This window comes from Triturus cristatus, chromosome 8 (assembly GCF_964204655.1).
Source record: "Triturus cristatus chromosome 8, aTriCri1.1, whole genome shotgun sequence".
Classification (NCBI taxonomy): domain Eukaryota; kingdom Metazoa; phylum Chordata; class Amphibia; order Caudata; family Salamandridae; genus Triturus; species Triturus cristatus.
The window spans coordinates 1,686,355,195-1,686,369,571 of NC_140591.1; the positions used below are offsets into that span (position 1 = coordinate 1,686,355,195).

Here is a 14,377-nt window from a genome sequence, read left to right on the forward strand (position 1 = left end):
TGGGTCTTGACGTCCCTGGGGGAATGATGACGTGGTGAGAAGTCCCAGGCTTGAGACCTGATTGTGTCACTTTGGGTCCCACCGGCTCGTGCAAGAGCGGCTGATGGCGGAGTCAAGCGCCAACCCCTCTGTGCGCTTGAAATAGGGGTGCGGTAGGAACTTCAGCACCGTAGATGACCAGAAGAGATTTCAGCTGGTGAAAGGGCATCATGCCTTTAAAACTGCCTCCTAAGGCAGACTGTGGTGTGTTCAGAGGTCATTGGTTAGCAGTATTTAAACCAGGGGGACACACTGCTATTAAAGAATTCTAACGCATTGTTTAATGCACCTCAGCTTTTAGATGTGTCTGGCTACAGAATGAAGACATTTTATAACATGAATTTAAGATACTCTTAATTGCACAGGGAGTTGGGAAATAAAACCTATGTAAAATGATCTCTTAATTCATAGATTTATAAACTGCTTGCCACAACCCCTTCTAAAGCTTTCAAATATTTCAGAATATATATGTTTATAAATGGAATACAAAGTTGACATCCAGCCTTTTGAGAGTAGAGTAAGATGGGTATATATATATATTTTCGTGGAGGATTGAATAAAAACTTGACAAGTTATTTGCACTTTGTGTGATGTTCACAGGAGTAAGGCCAGAGCCCCCTGGTGGTGTGATGAGGTGGAATAGGTGCATTTATAGAGTGCCCTCTGCACAGAGTGCTGTACATTCTCCACGTCACGAGGCGGCTCCTCCGTTAAGGCGCAGGAGCGTCGCCCCACTGCTCTCTGAGCACTTGAACTTGATAAAGGAAAAATAAAATGATAATATCAAACGTTATTGTAATTTTATTATTTTGTGGATCGGGTAGTAAGGGGCGGGCTGGCTCTAACAGGAATAGGGGAGGAGTGGTAGGCACTCACTTAAGTGTGCAGGACTGTTTGGTCAGCCCTTTCGGCCCTTTGTAGCACAAAAGTAGAGCCTGGGTGGAGAACCTGCCCAGGCCCCCGGTCCCTCTTTGAGTGCCGAGCCACGGCGTTCAGACCAATCACAACGCTGCATTACAGCCTGCGTGGAGAACATGCCCAGACCCCCAGTCCCTCTCTGTGCACCGAACCACTGGGCTCAGACCAATCACAATGCTGCATTACAGCCTGTGTGGAGAACATGCCCAGACCTCCAGTCCCTCTCTGAGTGCCGAGCCACGGCGTTCAGACCAATCACAATGCTGCATTACAGCCTGCGTGGAGAACATGCCCAGGCCCCCAGTCCCTCTCTGAGAGCCGAGCCACGGCGTTCAGACCAATCACAACGCTGCATTACAGCCTGCGTGGAGAACATGCCCAGCCCCCAGTCCCTCTCTGAGCGCCGAGCCACGGCGCTCAGACCAATCACCAAGCTGCTATCCTGTTCCTGGGTCCTGCCCCTGGAAGTGGCGAAGAGGACCGAGAGGCAGCAGCCGGCCTGCAGGTAAGTGCTTTTTAAAAATGTATTTTCTTTAATTTACCCCGTGCCCCCGTCAGCTTGCGGCCGCTACTGCGGAGGCACCCAGTCTCCCTGGTTTCTTACTGTCCAGTGTGTGTCTGGCGGCTCAGAAAGTGGCCCTTTTTGTACAGCGCGTCATTGAGGTGCCCTGAACTTAGACTCCTGCCCCTCCCTACACCAATTAATGTTTATTGTTAAAAGCAAATGTCATGGGTGCCCGTGTGGTACTTTGTTTTCCTTCAATCCCAGAGCCCTGTTTGTGGGGAAAGAACACTACCAGGGTAGTGACATAACACAGCATTATTCCTGCTCCCTCAGAAAGTGGTGAGACCCCCACATCTCACAGAAATTCACAGGTCCTCCTGATGGGGGCCCCCACCAGGCCAGGGGGGGGCGCGGGGCCCCGCGTGATGCCTGCCCTTCAGGGCATCACTCTGCAGCCCAACAAGTCTTCATGGGAATTGCAATATCTGAAAAGGTGAGGCAAAACCAGAACCCTGCTGGCACCCCTAGGAGGAACTGGAGACAGGTACAGGACAGACCAGGGGTGCAAAAGGTTGCTTCCTGTCATGTATGAGCATGCCTTCTTTAACTCCGACATGTTTGAGGTCCTGCCGCACAGTGAGACAACACATTTCATCATGATTTGACATGCAGATACCACTTCCTCTTAGAGCGGAAACCACGTGCTGCTGCTCTGTAAAGCAGAAGTGTTTCCAAAGAAAGTGTGGGGGAAGAGCTGCGAGCAGGACTGTTTGTCACGTACAATCTGTGATGAAACATTTGTGAGCTGTGACAGAGGGACCGATGCTGTGAAGGTAAGAGGCGTTGCTGCCTGATTGTAACCAATCACAGGTCTGCCTGCCTGAGGGAATTCCATGGGCCGATGGAATGACAGTGACGTAGGCAGGGGGATTAGTGAGGGGAATGGGTATAAGGCTGCTGGTTATTGTTGCTGTGCTCTGCAGTGCTTTGTATTCCATGGACTATGCAGTGGGAATGTGCTGCTGGCTACTGTCGCTGTGCTGCACAGTTCTTTGTATTCCATGGGCTATGCAGCGGAGTGTGCTGCTGGTTATTGTCACTGTGCTGTGCAGTGCTTTGTATTCCATGGGCTATGCAGCAGAGTGTGCTGCTGGTTAGTGTTGCTGTGCTCTGCAGTGCTTTGTATTCCATGGACTATGCAATGGGTGTGTGCTGCTTGCTACTGTCGCTGTGCTGCACAGTTCTTTGTATTCCATGGGCTATGCAGTGGGAATGTGCTGCTGGCTACTGTCGCTGTGCTGCACAGTTCTTTGTATTCCATGGGCTATGCAGCAGAGTGTGCTGCTGGTTATTGTCACTGTGCTGTGCAGTGCTTTGTATTCCATGGACTATGCAATGGGTGTGTGCTGCTTGCTACTGTCGCTGTGCTGCACAGTTCTTTGTATTCCATGGGCTATGCAGTGGGAATGTGCTGCTGGCTACTGTCGCTGTGCTGCACAGTTCTTTGTATTCCATGGGCTATGCAGCAGAGTGTGCTGCTGGTTATTGTCACTGTGCTGTGCAGTGCTTTGTATTCCATGGACTATGCAATGGGTGTGTGCTGCTGGCTACTGTTGCTGTGCTGCGCAGTTCTTTGTATTCCATGGGCTATGCAGCAGAGTGTGCTGCTGGTTATTGTCACTGTGCTGTGCAGTGCTTTGTATTCCATGGACTATGCAATGGGTGTGTGCTGCTGGCTACTGTTGCTGTGCTGCGCAGTTCTTTGTATTCCATGGGCTATGCAGCAGAGTGTGCTGCTGGTTATTGTCACTGTGCTGTGCAGTGCTTTGTATTCCATGGGCTATGCAGTGGGAATGTGCTGCTGGCTACTGTCGCTGTGCTGCACAGTTCTTTGTATTCCATGGGCTATGCAGCAGAGTGTGCTGCTGGTTATTGTCACTGTGCTGTGCAGTGCTTTGTATTCCATGGACTATGCAATGGGTGTGTGCTGCTGGCTACTGTTGCTGTGCTGCGCAGTTCTTTGTATTCCATGGGCTATGCAGCAGAGTGTGCTGCTGGTTAGTGTTGCTGTGCAGTGCTTTATATTCCATAGACTATGCAGTGGGTGTGTGCTGCTTGTTATTATCGCTGTGCTGTGCTTTGTATGCCAAAGGCTTTGCATTCTTTAGGCTATGCAGTGGGTGTGTGCTGCTGGGTATTGCGCTGTGCTGTGCAGTGCTTTGTATTCCATGGACTATGCAGTGGACATGTGCTGGGGGTTCTTGATGCTGTGCAGTGCTTTGTATTCCATGGACTATGCAGTGGGTGTGTGCTGCTGGTTATTGCCACTCTGCTGTGCCATGCTTTGTATTCCATGGACTATGCAGTGGGTGTGTGCTGCTGGTTATTGTTGCTGTGCTGTGCAGTGCTTTGTAATCCATAAACTATGCAGTGGGTGTGTGCTGCTGGGTATTATTGCTGTGCTGTGCAGTGCTTTGTATTCCGTGGGCTATGCACTGGATGTGTGGCTTCTGGTTATTGTCACTGTACTGTGCCGTGCTTTGTATTCCATGGGCTATGCAGTGGGTGTGTCCTGCTGGTTATTGTTGCTGTACTGTACTGTGCAGTGCTTTGTCTTCCATGGACTATGCAGTGGGTGTGTACTGCTGGGTATTGTTGCTGTGCTGTGCAGTGCTTTCGATTCCATGCGCTATGCACTGGATGTGTGGCTGCTGGTTATTGTCGCTGTGCTGTGCAGTGCTTGCAATTCCATAGGCTGTGCAGTGAGTGTGTGCTGCTGGTATTGTTGCTGTGCTGTGCAGTGATTTGTATTCCATGGGCTATGCAGTGGGTGTGTGCTGCTGGGTATTACCGCTGTGCTGTGCAGTGCAGTGCTTTGTATTCCATGGACTATGCAGTGGGTGTGTGCTGCTGGTTCGTGTCGTTGTGCTGTGCAGTGCTTTGTATTCCATGGATTATGCAGAGGGTTTGTGCTGCTGGTTATTGCCGCTGTCCTGTGCTTTGTATTCCATGGACTATGCAGTGGGTGTGTGCTGCTGGTTATTGTCACTGTGCTGTGCAGTGCTTTTTAATCCATGGACTGTGCAGTGGGTTTGTGCTGCTGGGTATTGTTGCTGTGATGTGCAGTGCTTTGTATTCCATGGACTATGCAGTGGGTGTGTGCTGCTGGGTATTGTTGCTGTCCTGCGCAGTGGTTTGTATTCCATGGGCTATGCACTGGATGTGTGGCTGCTGGTTATTGACACTGTGCTGTGCAGTTCTTTGTATTCCATGGGCTGTGCAGCAGAGTGTGCTGCTGGTTAGTGTTGCTGTGCAGTGCTTTATATTCCATAGACTATGCAGTGGGTCTGTGCTCCTGGTTATTGTCGCTGTGCTGCACAGTGCTTTGCATTCCATAGGCTATACAGTGGGTGTGTGCTACTTGTTATTGTCGCTGTGCTGTGCTTTGTATGCCAAAGGCTTTGCATTCTTTAGGCTATGCAGTGGGTGTGTGCTGCTGGGTATTGCGCTGTGCTGTGCAGTGCTTTGTATTCCATGGACTATGCAGTGGACATGTGCTGGGGGTTCTTGATGCTGTGCAGTGCTTTGTATTCCATGGACTATGCAGTGGGTGTGTGCTGCTGGTTATTGCCGCTCTGCTGTGCCATGCTTTGTATTCCATGGACTATGCAGTGGGTGTGTGCTGCTAGTTATTGTTGCTGTGCTGTGCAGTGCTTTGTAATCCATGGACTATGCAGTGGGTGTGTGCTGCTGGGTATTATTGCTGTGCTGTGCAGTGCTTTGTATTCCGTGGGCTATACACTGGATGTGTGGCTTCTGGTTATTGTCACTGTACTGTGCCGTGCTTTGTATTCCATGGGCTATGCAGTGGGTGTGTCCTGCTGGTTATTGTTGCTGTACTGTTCTGTGCAGTGCTTTGTCTTCCATGGACTATGCAGTGGGTGTGTGCTGCTGGTTATTGTTGCTGTGCTGTGCAGTGCTTTGTAATCCATGGACTATGCACTGGATGTGTGGCTTCTGGTTATTGTCACTGTACTGTGCCGTGCTTTGTATTCCATGGGCTATGCAGTGGGTGTGTCCTGCTGGTTATTGTTGCTGTACTGTACTGTGCAGTGCTTTGTCTTCCATGGACTATGCAGTGGGTGTGTACTGCTGGGAATTGTTGCTGTGCTGTGCAGTGCTTTCGATTCCATGCGCTATGCACTGGATGTGTGGCTGCTGGTTATTGTCGCTGTGCTGTGCAGTGCTTGCAATTCCATAGGCTGTGCAGTGAGTGTGTGCTGCTGGTATTGTTGCTGTGCTGTGCAGTGATTTGTATTCCATGGGCTATGCAGTGGGTGTGTGCTGCTGGGTATTACCGCTGTGCTGTGCAGTGCAGTGCTTTGTATTCCATGGACTATGCAGTGGGTGTGTGCTGCTGGTTCGTGTCGTTGTGCTGTGCAGTGCTTTGTATTCCATGGATTATGCAGAGGGTTTGTGCTGCTGGTTATTGCCGCTGTCCTGTGCTTTGTATTCCATGGACTATGCAGTGGGTGTGTGCTGCTGGTTATTGTCACTGTGCTGTGCAGTGCTTTTTAATCCATGGACTGTGCAGTGGGTTTGTGCTGCTGGGTATTGTTGCTGTGATGTGCAGTGCTTTGTATTCCATGGACTATGCAGTGGGTGTGTGCTGTCGGGTATTGTCGCTGTCCTGCGCAGTGGTTTGTATTCCATGGGCTATGCACTGGATGTGTGGCTGCTGGTTATTGACACTGTGCTGTGCAGTGCTTTGTATTTCATAGGCTGTGAAGTGGGTGTGTGCTGCTGGTTATTGTGGCTGTGCTGTGCAGTGCTTTATATTTCATAGGCTATGCAGTGGGTGTGTGCTGCTGGTTATTGTCGCTGTGCTATGTAGTGCTTTGTATTCCATAGGCTATGCAGTGGGTGTGTGATGCTCGTTATTGTCGCTGTGCTGTGCTGTGCAGTGCTTTGTATTCTATACGCTATGCAGTGGGTGTGTGCTGCAGGTTATTCACGCTGTGCTGTGTGTGCAGTGCTTTGTATTCCATAGGCTGTTCAGTGGGTGTGTGCTGCTGGTATTGTCGCTGTGCTGTGCAGTGGTCTGTATTCCATGGGCTATGCAGTGGGTGTCTACTGCTGGTTATTGTCTGTGTGCTGTTCTGTGCAGTACTTTGTATGCCGTAGGCTATGCAGTGGGTGTGTGCTGCTGGGTGTTGTTGCTATGCTGTGCTGTGCAGTGCTTTGCATTCCATGCACTATGCAGTGGGTGAGTTCTGCTGGTTGTTCTCGCTGTGTTGTGCAGTGCTTTGTATTCCATAAGCTATGCAGTGGGTGTTGTCTGCTGGTTATTCTCGCTGTGCTGTGCAGTGCTTGCAATTCCATAGGCTGTGCAGTGTGTGTGTGTGCTGCTGGTATTGTCGCTGTGCTGTGCAGTGCTTTGTATTTCTTAAGCTATGCAGTGGGTGTTTGCTGCTGTGTATTGTCGCTGTGCTGTGCAGTGCTTTGTATTCTATGCACTATGCAGTGGGTGTGTGCTGCTGGTTATTCTCCCTGTGTTGTGCAGTGTTTTGTATTCCATAAGCTATGCAGTGGGTGTGTGCTGCTGGGTATTGTCGCTGTGCTGCTTAGTACTTTGTATTCCATGGACAATGCAGTGGGTGTGTGCTGCTGTGTATTGGCGCTATGCTGTGCAGTGCAGCACTTTGTATTCCATGGATTATGCAGTGGGTGTGTGCTGCTGGTTATTGTTGCTGTGCTGTGCTGTGCAGTGCTTTGTATTCATGCAGTGGGTGTGTGCTGCTGGTATTGTCGCTGTGGTGCGTAGTACTTTGTATTCGATAGGCTATATAGCGGGTGTGTGCTGCTGGTTATTGTCGCTGTGCTGTGCTGTGCAGTACTTTGTATTCATGCAGTGGGTGTGTGGCTTATCTCAGCAAAGCCCTGGCCTGCTGGTATTTGCGTCTTGAGAGAAAGTAGATAACAATTCAATCTGATTATTATGAATGCTCATGTGTGGTTCTGGGGGTCAAAGGCAGACTTCCCTCTGAAGCTCTGATTACACATTTCTGAAGGTCAGATGTTCAGTGCAGGGGATGGTGCTATGGAAAGGCAGAGGTCGGGTCCAGATGTTCAGTGCCAGGGATGGTGCTATGGAAAGGCAGAGGTCGGGTCCAGATGTTCAGTGCAGGGATGGTGCTATGGAAAGGCAGAGGTCGGGTCCAGATGTTCAGTGCCAGGGATGGTGCTATGGAAAGGCAGAGGTCGGGTCCAGATGTTCAGTGCAGGGGATGGTGCTATGGAAAGGCAGAGGTCGGGTCCAGATGTTCAGTGCAGGGGATGGTGCTTTGGATGGGCAGAGGTCGGGTCCAGATGTTCAGTGCAGGGGATGGTGCTATGGAAAGGCAGAGGTCGGGCCCAGATGTTCAGTGAAGGGGATGGTGCTATGGAAAGGCAGGGGTCGGGTCCAGATGTTCAGTGCAGGGGATGGTGCTGTGGAAAGGCAGAGGTCGGGTCCAGATGTTCAGTGCAGGGGATGGTGCTATGGATAGGCAGAGGTCGGGTCCAGATGTTCAGTGTAGGGGGTGGTGCTATGGAAAGGCAGAGGCCGGGTCCAGATGTTCAGTGCAGGGGATGGTGCTATGGATTGGCAGAGGTCGGGTCCAGATGTTCAGTGCAGGGAATGGTGGTATGGAAAGGCAGAGGTCAGGTCCAGATGTTCAGTGCAGGGGATGGTGGTATGGAAAGGCAGAGGTAGAGTCCAGGTTCTTGGTGAAGACCTGGGTGAAGTTCAATGCCATGCATTTCTTAGGTGGGTACCCTAGCGGTGGATTACTGCCAGCAACGAGCCAGATACGAAGAGGCGCTTTATCATTTGTAGATTGATTTATAAACCTTCTTGCTTTATCAAATTTGCTTGAAATGCACCATTTGCACACTTCTAAAAAAAATCCCAAGGGGTGAACCCCTCTAATGACAGTCGGCCACGCGCGATACACTCATCATAGGGCACTCATCCCAAACTTTTACACATGACTGCTTTTAAATATCACCATCCACCACTAGGCACATGTCAGATAACATTGTACATGCATACGTCACAGTGACACATGTGAGACATGCAGCATACGTCACAGTGACACGTGTGAGACGTGCGGCGCGTGCTTGTAAAGTCCAGATTCACACGGTCCTCGTGTGAAGGGTCTCACAGCAGGAGGTCAGTTCTGAGCCTGGACTCTCACTGGGGCGGACAGTACACCGGTGTAAACTACTCCTGTGTGGGGGGTCTGTGTCAAACCCACCAGACACCTCCGCTCAGCCAGACCCCTACTCACAAATCCCACACATACACAGTAACAAAACACAACATAAATAACAAAACAAACCTTCATACATACGTATATGTATCTATATATATACATACATGTCTTAACTCTCATCCCGACTGGCTGGCAGACTGACTCTATACCTACATTTACATAGCAGACACTAGAAGACTATGGGGTATATTAACACAATATCGCTGGCCGTGCTTAGCAATAATTATATTATCGCAGACTATCTCGCCCTGGTAGAGCGTTATTAAGAGCACGTTACTACAGGGCGATAAAAATTCCCTGCAATAACCTTGCTGATTTGACCCACAGGGTCATATCAGCATAATCCACCCCCTATGTTAGGGATGGCTAAGTCAGGATTTTAGCAGACGTTAGTTTTTGGCGAAAACTGCAGTTTTCGCCAAAATCTAATGTGTGCTGAAATCATGTGGGCTGCCTTGTAAATATCGCGATGTAAACATCAGCGATATTTGCAAGTTGGTCCATCTTCGGTACGCCTAGTAATGCCCAGTTTGCATCTCATTGAAGATGCAAAGTGAGGCGTTGGGAAAAAGGGTGCTAACATGCGATTATGCATGTTCGCACCCTCTTGTAAAAAGGGCACTGGCTTTATCTCTTCTTTTTTAGCTTTGTAAGCCTTGTCAATGTGCCCCAAGGTCTCTTTACTTTGTCTGTCCAGTATCAGGTACTCTTAAGAGACGGCCTTTAATATACAGTTCACCGTAGCAAACACACTTTCAGGAGCTATAAAACAATGACACAATTATCACTTGCAATCTATAATGTCAGAAAAGTTTAAGATGAAGCTCGGTCCTGCAGGAAGTATCAGGGATCGCTATGTAATACCTTATGCACATTAAAAGTATAAATGATGAATAGTGCACCTTCCAGGGCAGGTTTCCAACATAAAATGACACAAAGCAGTTAGTGTACATGTGTCGCAGCTGCTCAGATTTCATCTTGTAAGTGACGGGATGACTGGGGCTCCCCTGGTTGGCGAGGGACTGGCTGGGTTGACAAATCTTTCCCATGGTGGGTGGGTTTCTTGTTGAAGACTCCACTTCATGAGGTTCACTTGGTAGATGTTCTGCCTGTAGTGATTTGTGTGTGGGTCTGTGTGTGTCTGTATTGTTGTGTGTGTGTGTTATATGCTAGATAAAAGAAGCATAGCTTCGTTGGCACTGGCCTCGGTCTGGGGGTAGCCAGTGCCACTGGCATTATCAAGCGTATATCTCTGGGTCGCTGTGTATTGTCAAACGATGGTCTTTGGGTCACTCTAGGTGTCAATGTAAACGGCCTGATTTAGACTTTGGTGAATGGGTTACTCTGTCACAACCATATACAGGGCACTGTATGACAGGTGCTTTATATCCAGTGACATTTCTAACGCAGCGGACAGGAAAGCTGTCACATTTGTGATGGAGTCACCCGGCCACCGAACTCTGAAGCAGCCCCAAAGTTTGGAGGGAGCCTGGATTATCAAAAGAAGACCCCTGAGTGACTCTGCTTCTACCAAAAGTAAACCCCTGGCTCATCTTGATCTGAACCTGAAAAGAGCTCTAATGTGCAGGGGAGAGAGTTCCAAACCTTCCTAAACATCAGTGGATTGGGCGAGGCTCTAATGCGCAGGGGAGAGAGTTCCAAGCCTTCCTAAACATCAGTAGATTGGGCCTGGCTCTAATGTGCAGGGAGAGAGAGTTCCAAGCCTTCCTACACATCATTGGATTGGGCATGGCTCTTATGTGCAGGGGAGAGAGTTCCAAGCCTTCCTACACATCAGTAGATTGGGCCTGGCTCTAATGTGCAGGGAGAGAGAGTTCCAAGCCTTCCTACACATCAGTGGATGGTGCCTGGGTCTAATGTGCAGGGAGAGAGAGTTCCAAGCCTTCCTAAACATCAGTGGATTGGGCCTGGCTCTAATTTGCAGGGGAGAGAGTTCCAAGCATTCCTACACATCAGTGGATTGGGCCTGGCTCTAATGTGCAGGGAGAGAGAGTTCCAAGCCTTCCTAAACATCAGTGGATTGGGCCTGGCTCTAATGTGCAGGGGAGAGAGTTCCAAGCATTCCTACACATCAGTGGATTGGGCCGGGCTCTAATGTGCAGGGGAGAGAGTTCCAAGCCTTCCTACACATCAGTGGATTGGGCCGGGCTCTAATGTGCAGGGGAGAGAGTTCCAAGCCTTCCTACACATCAGTGGATTGGGCCGGGCTCTAATGTGCAGGGGAGAGAGTTCCAAGCCTTCCTACACATCAGTGGATTGGGCCGGGCTCTAATGTGCAGGGGAGAGAGTTCCAAGCCTTCCTACACATCAGTGGATTGGGCCGGGCTCTAATGTGCAGGGGAGAGAGTTCCAAGCCTTCCTACACATCAGTAGATTGGGCATGGCTCTAATCTGCAGAGGAGAGAGTGCTAAGCCTTCCTAGACATCAGTGGATTGGGCCGGGCTCTAATGCGTAGGGGAGAGTGTTCCAAGCCTTCCTAAACATCAGTGGATTGGGCCGGGCTCTAATGTGCAGGGAGAGAGAGTTCCAAGCCTTCCTACACATCAGTGGATTGGGCCTGGCTCTAATGTGCAGGGAGAGAGAGTTACAAGCCTTCCTACACATCAGTGGATTGGGCCGGGCTCTAATGTGCAGGGGAGAGAGTTCCAAGCATTCCTACACATCAGTGGATTGGGCCGGGCTCTAATGTGCAGGGGAGAGAGTTCCAAGCCTTCCTACACATCAGTGGATTGGGCCGGGCTCTAATGTGCAGGGGAGAGAGTTCCAAGCCTTCCTACACATCAGTAGATTGGGCATGGCTCTAATCTGCAGAGGAGAGAGTGCTAAGCCTTCCTAGACATCAGTGGATTGGGCCGGGCTCTAATGTGCAGGGGAGAGAGTTCCAAGCATTCCTACACATCAGTGGATTGGGCCGGGCTCTAATGTGCAGGGGAGAGAGTTCCAAGCCTTCCTACACATCAGTGGATTGGGCCGGGCTCTAATGTGCAGGGGAGAGAGTTCCAAGCCTTCCTACACATCAGTAGATTGGGCATGGCTCTAATCTGCAGAGGAGAGAGTGCTAAGCCTTCCTAGACATCAGTGGATTGGGCCGGGCTCTAATGCGTAGGGTAGAGTGTTCCAAGCCTTCCTAAACATCAGTGGATTGGGCCGGGCTCTAATGTGCAGGGGAGAGAGTTCCAAGCCTTCCTACACATCAGTGGATTGGGCCTGGCTCTAATGTGCAGGGAGAGAGAGATCCAAGCCTTCCTACACATCAGTAGATTGGGCATGGCTCTAATCTGCAGAGGAGAGAGTGCTAAGCCTTCCTAGACATCAGTGGATTGGGCATGGCTCCAATCTGCAGAGGAGAGAGTGCTAAGCCTTCCTAGACATCAGTGGATTGGGCATGGCTCTAATCTGCAGAGGAGAGAGTGCTAAACCTTCCTAGACATCAGTGGATTGGGCATGGCTCTAATCTGCAGAGGAGAGAGTGCTAAACCTTCCTAGACATCAGTGGATTGGGCCTGGCTCTAATGTGCAGGGAGAGAGAGTTACAAGCCTTCCTACACATCAGTGGATTGGGCCGGGCTCTAATGTGCAGGGGAGAGAGTTCCAAGCATTCCTACACATCAGTGGATTGGGCCGGGCTCTAATGTGCAGGGGAGAGAGTTCCAAGCCTTCCTACACATCAGTGGATTGGGCCGGGCTCTAATGTGCAGGGGAGAGAGTTCCAAGCCTTCCTACACATCAGTAGATTGGGCATGGCTCTAATCTGCAGAGGAGAGAGTGCTAAGCCTTCCTAGACATCAGTGGATTGGGCCGGGCTCTAATGCGTAGGGTAGAGTGTTCCAAGCCTTCCTAAACATCAGTGGATTGGGCCGGGCTCTAATGTGCAGGGGAGAGAGTTCCAAGCCTTCCTACACATCAGTGGATTGGGCCTGGCTCTAATGTGCAGGGAGAGAGAGATCCAAGCCTTCCTACACATCAGTAGATTGGGCATGGCTCTAATCTGCAGAGGAGAGAGTGCTAAGCCTTCCTAGACATCAGTGGATTGGGCATGGCTCCAATCTGCAGAGGAGAGAGTGCTAAGCCTTCCTAGACATCAGTGGATTGGGCATGGCTCTAATCTGCAGAGGAGAGAGTGCTAAGCCTTCCTAGACATCAGTGGATTGGGCCTGGCTGTAATGCGCAGGGGGGAGAGTTCCAAGCATTTGCTGCTCCAAATACAAGAGTTCTTCCACCACAGGAAGATCTCTTAAACCTGGACATTACCGCACATTTGGCTGTTGCGAATCGTAATGTTCTACCTGGGACGTGGCAGCAGAAACTATTTTCAGGAAATCTGTACTTTGGTTGTGAAGCGCTTTGTCAGCGGTGCACAGAGCTTTAAAAGTTATTCTCTAACCCGCAGCCAGTGTAGCTTCCTGACAGATTTACACACTGACGGATATTTTGGAATGCTCAATAACAGTCGTGCTGCGGCGTTTTGAAGAGATTGCAGTTTAATAAGTGCTGATGTAGATTACACACAGTCCATTACAGTAATTTATTTTAGTAAGTACTCACTACCGTTTTTTGCAGACCTGGGGGGGTGAAAGGTAAGATCCTGTTAAAGGTTCTTAATGTATGGAAAGGGTAGGACGTCACCGCATTCCTTTGAACTGTGATTGTGAGTTTGCCATCGATTATTACCCCTAAATTCTGGGTCTTACTAGCTGGTGACGGAAGTGCCCCCAAGTCCTGCAGCCACTAACTCGGGGTCCCAAAGGACAACTGAGATCCCAGTAGCAAAACCTCAGTTGTTCCGGAGTTCAGTTTTAAACAGTTCCGATTTACCCAGATACTGACCCACATCTTGCAGTTGCGAAATCTGGACCCTGTCTCATTTTCATTCCTGGCTAAAGAAACAACGATTTGAGTGTCGTCTGCATACGATGTAAGAGAGGAACCATGTGATCTAATTACTTAAACTAATGGTGTAACACAGACAATAAGCAAAGTAGGGCGCAGCGAGGACCCCTGGGGGACCCCGCAAGGAAGTGAGAAAGGTTGGGAAACAAACTCACCTAGTGCCACTGACTGTTCTTTGGACCCAGGAGAAATTAACTTAACAAGTCCCAGGCTGCCCCAGTAATACCGATCTGTCATCGTTCTGTGGTTAACGGTATCAAAGGCCGCTGATAGATCGAAGAGGGACCATCCGAGCTCCTCCGTGGCTTTAATTAACACTGACTCCGTACTATGGTTGCTACGGAATCCACATTGAAGGGTCTAATGAATTATTGTGCTGGACATGATTTGACAGTTGTTTATTCAAAATATTTTCAACAATTGTGGCTGGCAGAGATAACCACGAAATGGGACGGAAGCTGTTTGGGCCCAAAGGATTGAGGGAGGGTTTTTTGATTACTGTAAGGAGCAATGTTTTCTTCCAGGTGGAAGGAAAGAAGCCTGTCCTAGGCATCAGTTGAAAGATTTCGCACAACTTGGAGGAGATGTTGTCAGGGGCCAGTTTGGCACATGAGGAGGGCAAGGGTCATTTGGGGAACCAGGTTTAGCTAAGTTAATCAGGATTACTCCTTCTTCCAAGGTTGGGGG

The 14,377-nt window shown here is 49.8% G+C and overlaps 1 protein-coding gene across 4 annotated transcripts in view; it reads left to right on the forward strand.

Moving 5' to 3' along the window:
- The first annotated feature begins 2,195 nt into the window (after window positions 1-2,195).
- Window positions 2,196-14,377, forward strand: part of LOC146808607 (NACHT, LRR and PYD domains-containing protein 3-like) — an 800,827-nt gene continuing 788,645 nt past the window's right edge. For 2 of the 4 annotated variants that reach the window (XM_085623632.1, XM_085623634.1), the window contains exon 1: window positions 2,196-2,295. The gene's annotated coding sequence lies outside the window, so the exon portion shown is untranslated. The remainder of the gene's footprint in view (window positions 2,296-14,377) is intronic. The other 2 variants (XM_085623635.1, XM_085623633.1) reach the window with 1 other exon arrangement.